This window comes from Mytilus edulis, chromosome 1, assembly GCF_963676685.1.
Source record: "Mytilus edulis chromosome 1, xbMytEdul2.2, whole genome shotgun sequence".
In the NCBI taxonomy this organism is placed as follows: Eukaryota; Metazoa; Mollusca; class Bivalvia; order Mytilida; family Mytilidae; genus Mytilus; species Mytilus edulis.
The window spans coordinates 13114318-13123286 of NC_092344.1; positions in this window are offsets into that span (position 1 = coordinate 13114318).

Sequence of the window (8969 nt, forward strand, 5' to 3'; positions counted from 1 at the left end):
ATGATATATTCATGAAGAAAGAGTACTCTTGTGTTAATTTTACATCATAATACAATTTGTAATGCTATTTGGTCTTTTTTTGTTTACTTTTTATATCTCGTCTCTCTATTTGTAATCCAACTATACCAGCTTTGATAATAGTTTGATATGACTATAAACGTTCACTCCTACACTCGTACTATGAACAACAAAATCTATTTTTGTATACATTTTTCTATACTCCACTACTTAACATTTAGCTTTGACAGGGTTATGAATCAATCACATTAAGGTCATCACTTAAGAAATTTTACGGTCGCCCAAGGTCATGTTTTTCTCTGACTGTTTATGACGTCTTTCCACTAAATCCATTGGATGCTGGATGTGTGCGGATTGATAGTTTAGTCTTAGATGCATGATTTTTTTATTAGTTGTTAGTGGCTTTGAACTAGCTGTAAGATAACTTCGAGTACTCTCAGATCTGTTCCTACTGTCTTTTTGATGGCGGGATGTATAAGTACCCGGCCACCTCTACTTGTAGTTTTGTCAATCTGATGAGTTAAGCCTATTTCAACTGATTTTTATAGTTCGTTCTTATGTTATACTGTTATGCCACTGTCCCAGGTTAAGGGAGGGTTGGGATCCCGCTTACATGTTTAACCCCGCCACATTATTTATGAATTTGTCTGTCCCAAGTCAGGAACCTGTAATTCAGTGGTTGTCGTTTGTTTATGTGTGACATATTTGTTTATCGTTCATTCTTTTATATAAATAAGACCGTTAGTTTTCTCGTTTGAATTGTTTTACATTGTCATATCGGGGCGTTTTATAGCTGACTATGCGGTTTTGACTTTGCTCATTGTTGAAGGCCGTGCGGTGACCTACAGTTGTTAATGTCAGTGTCATTTTGGTCTCTTGTTGACAGTTGTCTCATTGGCAATCATACCACATCTTCTTTTTATATCAAGAGCTGATTGGCTATTATGACAAAAGTGTGTTAGAAATCATATCTGATATTCTTACTCAGTCATAATAACCTTCCATCATTACCGAACTGAACAACGAAATAACACGACGGGTGCCGTATACGGTGCAGGAAATGCTTATCCTTTCAGAGCACTTGATTTCATTCACGGTTTTTTGTGGAATTCGTGTTATTTCTTATTCATTATTTATAACTGTTGATGTAAATGTCCCTTGGTTTTGTGAGTCTTTGTTTACTCCGTGGTTTTGATTGGTATTATCTTTACAATATTATTTCATTTACCTGTGAACATTATTATTTGGCAGCATTTTGTTCAAGGTTTACATCGTTATATCATGTATATGTCGGCATGTAGGTAATGGTGAAGGTTCAAACCTATAGAATGTTTTATTCCGCTGCATTTGTTTGTATCTTTCCTAAGTCAGGACCCTGATGTTCAGGGGTTGTCGTTTTATTGATATGGTTCATAAATGTTTCTCGTGTCTCCTTTTTTATATATAGACTAGACCGTTGGTCTTCCTGTTTGGATGGTTTTACACTAGTACTTTCTTGTAGATCGGTTTGAGCCTAGGCTTCATGTTGAAGACTATACATGTACTTTGACCTATAATGGTTTACTTTACAAATTTTGACTAGGATGGAGAGTTGTTTCATTTGCAATTATACCACATAGTTTTATCTAATTAATAATTGGAAATTAAATGTATAATATATATAATGATGTGCATTGCCCTTTTAAAAATAAAATAAATATGTGCATACCGATAAAGACATTATTAATATAGATATAAGTACAATTTGCAATTGATGACCTTTCATATTATAAGTTTCAAAACTGTTATAATACTAAATAAGATTAAAAAAATCATTGCACTAAATTTAATTCGATTCTTCGTTTGTAATATCTAAATCACACTCTATATACGACTCTTCTAGCTTTCATACCTAATTCAGGTACAGTCATGTACAGGAGCATAATCATATGGCTATCGAAACCGATTTTGTGATGCAAAAAAAACAATAGGTAATCATGAGTCAAAGTAACATTAGAACTTCGTGGTTTGTAATGGTTTGTATAATTCATAAAAACTTTTTCAAGAAGTTTCCGGGTTTTTTTCAAGGACAACAGCTACAAATTAGTGATGCGTTTTTTTATATACTAAGCGACAATATTTGGTTGCCAATCGAAATGATGGAATTTAATCTTATGCAATGTAATAGTTTGCATTAGTACTTTTTTCTGTATGATTATGACTTCGGGTTAAATAACCACTAAAAGCATAGAAAACTAATCTATTATTATCCCATACTTAATATTCTTTCGAAGTATAGTTATTTCCTTTACTTGTTATACGGAGCCTGCCTTGAAAGCTTCTTATCCATTTTTTGTTGACCTTAATCAGTATTTTCATGATACCTGCTTCCTGATTATCTTAAACTATTTGAGTTTTCATAATAAATAGGGATGGTAAGCGATGAAGAAGTTTCCCTCTTGAAAAAGAAGAATATTAATCGGTCTTAAAAGTTAATCTAGTCATTTCCGGTTTTCAATCAATTTATAGAAGTAAGATAATGACAAGGAATAAAGCAGATATGAGTATTTCTAATATTTTAATGTAAACAGAATAATTTTAATGGTATATAACCGTAACTTGAACTGAAAGTGATAAAAGTGATTGCGTTCGTTTCAACGCAAACCATCAAATTGTGCGTTCAGAGCAGACCATGAAGATGTTTGCTGTTCTCAGAAAATTTCTTTACAGTTGTATGTTAAGCTGTGAGTAATTATTTCGATTATCATTTAAGAGTGCATTTAATGCATAATCATTAATTTTAATGTTTTACAATAAGGTATTTTATGGACGCAATACTTTTAGAAATTTTGCATCTTGATTTTCGGATAGTTGTCCAGTTTGATTTATACTTTAAAAGAACGAATTGCATAAAAAGACGCCAAAGTTATGTAGACACTACATGCGTGTTTTGTGATTTAGCTATAAAACCAGGTTTTACCCACCATTTTTCTCTGAAAATGTCCTGTACTAAATCAGGAAATGGCAGTTGTTATTTTATAGTTTATTGTTTATGGTGTTGCATTATCGTTTTTGTTGCACTTCCATCATTACCAAACTGAACAAAGAAATAACACGACGGGTGCCGTATACGGTGCAGGAAATGCTTACCCTTCCGGAGTACCTGATTTCACTCCCGGTTTTTAGTGGAGTTCGTGTTGTTTCTTATTATTATTTATAACTGTTGATGTAAATGTCCTTTGGTTTTGTGAGTCTTTGTTTACTCCTTGGTTTGTTATTGTCTTCAGTGTTTATATTTTTGTTTAGTATCACATTTTGGAGATATGGCTTCAAACTTTTTACATTTAATACCAAAACTGTCAATAAAGCCTTATTTCTAGATCTTGCTTGTTATCTATGTTTATATATGAGCAAAAGCCGTACCCAAAAAGCTCTTTTGTTACACAGTGCATTTCTGTTGATTCGTTGTTTTCGTCTTAAAGTTGGTGTGTTTCCTTCGGTTTTAGCTTGTATACCGGATTTGTTTTCCTTCAATCGATTCATGACTTTAGAAAGTACACCACTAGTTCATGGTCCCATTGCTTTCTATGTTGAATTCTTCCGTTTCAAGCAAGCACACCTCTTCTGTTTAAAGTTCAAATAAAGTGGCAATCATTGCATTTCAAAGCAACACTTTATGGTGTCTTGTACTGAAAAAATCAGCATACCTTTAATGGCATATACGAAAGAACTGGTTCCCGGAACTTCGGATGTACCATAACAGGTATTTCAGATCTGACAAACAGACAAAATGTACTCTCTTTTTACAATCTGATGCATATTTTTTAATATTCAAAATTAAAAGTCCAAAAGTGTTCTACAATGACCACCTGTCCTTCAGCTTTCATTTGATACAAAAAAAAACTAAATATTCTACATATTTTGAAAGTTACACTCAAACGTAGGAACTATTTTGTGTTAAATATGTACTACTTTCTGGTATGCGCTTTCTGGCCGGGCCCGAATTAGTGGTGTTACACCTTTAAAATGCGATATACTACTGTTGCCTTTATTTATTGTGCCTTCTCCTTTTTATGCCAAGGATGGCTAAATAATTAAAACTTGATACCTTGGTTTTACAATACTATATTTAAAAAAACTTACTATAGGTATCAGTCTTGTAATTGTGTACGGCAGACGCACATTTAGTCTTCAAAATATTTTAAGTCAAGCTAGAAATAAACCAAATAAATAACCACATAAAGTGCAATTATTATGTTGCAAGATTGATGACCCAAAACTCCGAAGGCAAAGACAACTGTCATTAAGCAGTTTTAAAAAATGTATATTATAAATAATGTCAGTGCCCTAGGATTGACATTTTAGCTGATGATATTTTCGTGGACAAGAAGAAAATTCAGTTGAGGCCACCTTTACTAAAAGGAGTTTGAATCTCAGTCTTATAATTTTATGCATATTTCGTACACGAGATTTTGTTTTGAGATTAAACAAACGTATAATAGAGACGATATATCTCAACGCTCGATTGATGTTCACTAAATTAACTTATCATATAAACCAGGATTGAAATTTTATATTTGCACAAGACGCGCGTTTCATCTACAAAAAACTTAGCAGTGACACTCGAATACAAATATTGTTCAAAAGGCCAAATAAAGTAAGGTTATCTATAATTCCTATGGTAGAAAAGCTGCGTTTTTCAAATTTTTAAAAATAGTTAATTTATAATAATTATGAACATACCAATGATAATTCATGTCAACACAGAAGTGCTGACTAATGGGCCGTTGATACCCTAGGGGAATTATAACTCCAACAGCAGCAGCATCTACCCAGCGGTTGTAAATAATAAACTCATCATAGATACCAGGACTAAATTTTGTATATACGCCAGACGCGCGTTTCGTCTTCAAAAGACTCATCAGTGACGCTCGAATCCAAAAAAGTTTAAAAGGCCAAAATAAAGTACGAAGTTGAAGAGCATTGAGGACCAAAATTCCGAAAAGTTTTGCCAAGGTAATCTATGCTTGAGGTAGAAAAGCCTTAGTATTTAAAACATTCAAAATTTTGTAAACAGTTAATTTATAAATATAACCATATCAATGATAATTCATGTCAGCATAAAAGTGCTGACTACTGGGCTGGTGACACCCTTGTGGAAATAAATCTCCACCAGCAGTGGCATCGACATAAACCCACTATAGATATCAGGATTGAAATTTTATATTTTTGACAGAAATGCAAGGAACTAGAAAGCGGTCTATTATGACTTTCCATACGTGCACCCCATGTTTTATTTGAATAAGTACATGCATTTGTAAACGAACTTTAGTCTTTAACAGTTTTTCTGTAATTAAGCAAATGTGGAAAGTCTGAATAAAATATTAATTCATGTCTTTCAGTCAATTTTTAGACTTGCATTAACAGTATTGAAGTTACAGCAATAGATAAGTCTAAACGGTTAATAATATTAAATTTAAAACTATTTAGATCACAATAACCCCTTATTAACAACAAACTTAAGACGGCACTTTGGCTTTATTTCCCAAAACGGAAGAAGACTCGTATCTTTGAAAAAACGTTTCTTTGACTCTCCACCATGGTTTTATATAGGTCTACAGTTCATGTTGCATAGACTTTCGAAAATAGAGTATTTTGTAGATCAGCAGTTGTGATCATCCGCACAGGTTTGTAACACATGTCATGTAGTCATGTGAATATATTTGTATGTTATTCATCTTAAGATATGACAACTCTACGATAGAAAGTTTTCATCAATTAACGAAGGGTTGTACAGGGCTAATACTACAAGATATACTCCGTCTTAAACTAAAACAAGCAGTGTTTAACTGCAAACTAACGATAACTTATTATAAATCAAGGAATGTATCTCCCTCATGCAAAGCTCTGATTCCTTTCACGGATTTGGCTATACTTTTTGGACCTTTTGGATTATAGCTCCTCATCTTTTATATAAGCTTTGGATTTCAAATATTTTGGCCACGAGCATCACTGAAGAGACATGTATTGTCGAAATGCGCATCTGGTGCAAGACAATTGGTACCGTTAATTTTATAACAGCCATTTACACTTATTCTTTAAGCGTGTTTTAACCTAAATCCTTCTTCCAGCTGGATTTGAACCCATACTGAATACATTTCTTACATTCATTGAAAAAATTTCAGAAGACAATTCAATGCGGGATTTATTTTGTATTGTCTTCCATTACGAATGAATCTTCGGTTAACGCATTTTGTGTGTACTAATTGAACTCTCGGTTCCATTTACCTTTACAAAAAATTAACACGTTTAATGATTTACATTGTTATAAATATGAATTAAAAGCCTAATCCTTTTTCTATACATAATAATACCAATTATATTAATGCCATTTGTGCTTGTCCTTGAGATACAATTTTTTTATAATTTACAATATCGTATGACTTATTATAACAGAAACTGCATTATAATCTTCATTTTAAGCTGATTATTTGGAATAAAACGATTTTTCCAGCACTTGAAGCTTTATACATACAAAAACTATTAACTGATAACCTTTTAAACACAAAAACAAGTGAATGTAACATAGGTCAAAACCCATGTAGTAGAATAAATGATCGATTTTAGGTTTTCTTTTGAATATGTGGACGAAATACTTTAATCAGTATTGAACCTACTAATCTGGCAAAAGATTTTTACTGCCCTGAAATTGTATTTTAGCAAGACTCTTTGATACATGATGTGAAACAAATCTTAACAATTCCCATAAATTAAGTTTACATCAAATAGTTTTGATATTCGATGAAAGACCTTTTTTTATGTACATCTAAGCTTTAAATCGTATTTGCAGTAATTCAATTAGTTGGTCTTCAAGGAACCTGATGAAGTAAATTCAAAAGCAAAAGGTTTTTTATACAAGTGGCTTTTCAACATGATCAAGTACTCAATACTGTTAGTATTAAGAAACCTACTTCCATTGGTCTATACAAAAACATGTCAACAATAACAACTCGCTAGCTTTATTTATGTTTTATCTAGTAATTTTAATCGTTCATCATCAATTCCTTCGTCTGCTTAAACCTTTCAAATTTTCACTCAACACCCTATATTTGTATAAATGCACGTATAGTAACCCTACCAACTGTGTATTGAAAAAACCCACCTACTAACCACAGTTGTATACACGTTCTCCAAGTGGTTGCTTTAATCAAATGACATTCCTAAAAATGTATAGGTCAGATAAATAAAAATTCTACCACTGCATCGAGTACGATACGATCCTCCTCCGTTGGCCATACCCACGGAGTTCATCCAATAGTGGTCTCAAATGATACACGGACATCTTTTGGAAGTAAATGACGACGGTACATTAATGTTGAATACCTCAAAATAAATTTTAAAAAATTGGATGTCTTGATGTAAGAATATACATAAATACATAAATGAAAATTCTGAGTATGTTCTGCCGTTATTCTTTTTACACGTTTTTATATAAAACTATAGCTAGTAAATATTCAATATTTTTTTCAGGCATGTTCCTTCAATCTATTAATGGGTTTAATAAAACTGTATACATAGCAAGACAGAAAAGGATTCATGCGCAGTATATGAAATTCAGATCTGAAGGTAGGACAAACGATTTTTTACATTTAGTAATTATGATACCGTTGATAGAATGTGCATTTCCTTGTAAAGGCATCAATCATTACCACTATTTTAAGGGGAGAATAGTCTCCTAATAGGATGGCAGAGGCAATGTCATTTATACTCTATTTAAATAACTCTGTATACATACAGACAGATGATACGCATTTGTTTATTTCAAATGCGCATATGTTATTGTTAATACTCTATTCAAGTCAAGTGTTTTCTATAAGACAACAGAAACAATTCAAGCGGTATATAGATTTGCAGAAAGAAAAAGCAAATAAAGGCAGTTTAGATTGATGCGGTCAAAAGATTTTTGTTAAACAGGTCGTCCGAGGTATGAAAACTACTCGTAAACAGATATTATATTGGTTATTGAGGTCCGATAATTTTGTTATGTGATAAAAAGCCATCCTGACTCCCGGAATAACAAATGTAAAACAATTCAAATAATAATGCCCCCCCCCCCCCTAATACTAACGGCCTAATTTATGTACAAAAATTGAGAGAAAAACAAAAATTTATGTAACACATCAACAAAAGAAAATCACTGAATTACATGCTCCTGACTTGGAACAGGCACATACATGCAGAATATGGCGGGGTTAACAGGTTAAACGTGTTCTCTAAGGCAGCAACCATTTGATTTTCTGGGGGGGGGGCTATGGGTTTTTTTCTGTACTAGCTTTTTTTTCGACTTCCGCGAAGAACAATCTATTTTTTTAGCGACAAACCGAAAACAATTTTTATTTTTTTCACCAAAAACTGGAAACAAAAAAAAACATAGCCCCCCCCCCCCCTTCCGAAAATAAAATGGTTGCTGCCTAAGTCTTGCCGATTATAAATCTGAAATAAAACCGGCAAAATAGCAAAACTCTATATAATTTAAATCGCTTTTTTACCTAACCCTTTATATTAAGGCAAAGTGTTCTTAAAACTTACAAATCAACTCTAGCCGTAGAATTTATAAATCAATTTTAGCCCCAGAATTTATAAATCAATTTTAGCCGTAGAATTTATAAATCAATTCTGGACGTAAAATTTATAAAAATCAATTTGAGCCGTAAAATTTATAAATCAATTTTAGCCGTAGAATTTATAAATCAATTTTAGCCGTAGAATTTATAAATCAATTTTAGCCGTAGAATTTATAAATCAATTTTAGCCGTAGAATTTATAAATCAATTCTGGCCGTAGAATTGATAAAATCAATTCTAGCCGTAGAATTAGAAATCAATTCTAACCGTAGAACTGTTCTAAAAGTAGAACTGACCAAATATCTGGTCAGTTCTAGCTAGAACTGTCAGGATCAATTCTAGGGTAGA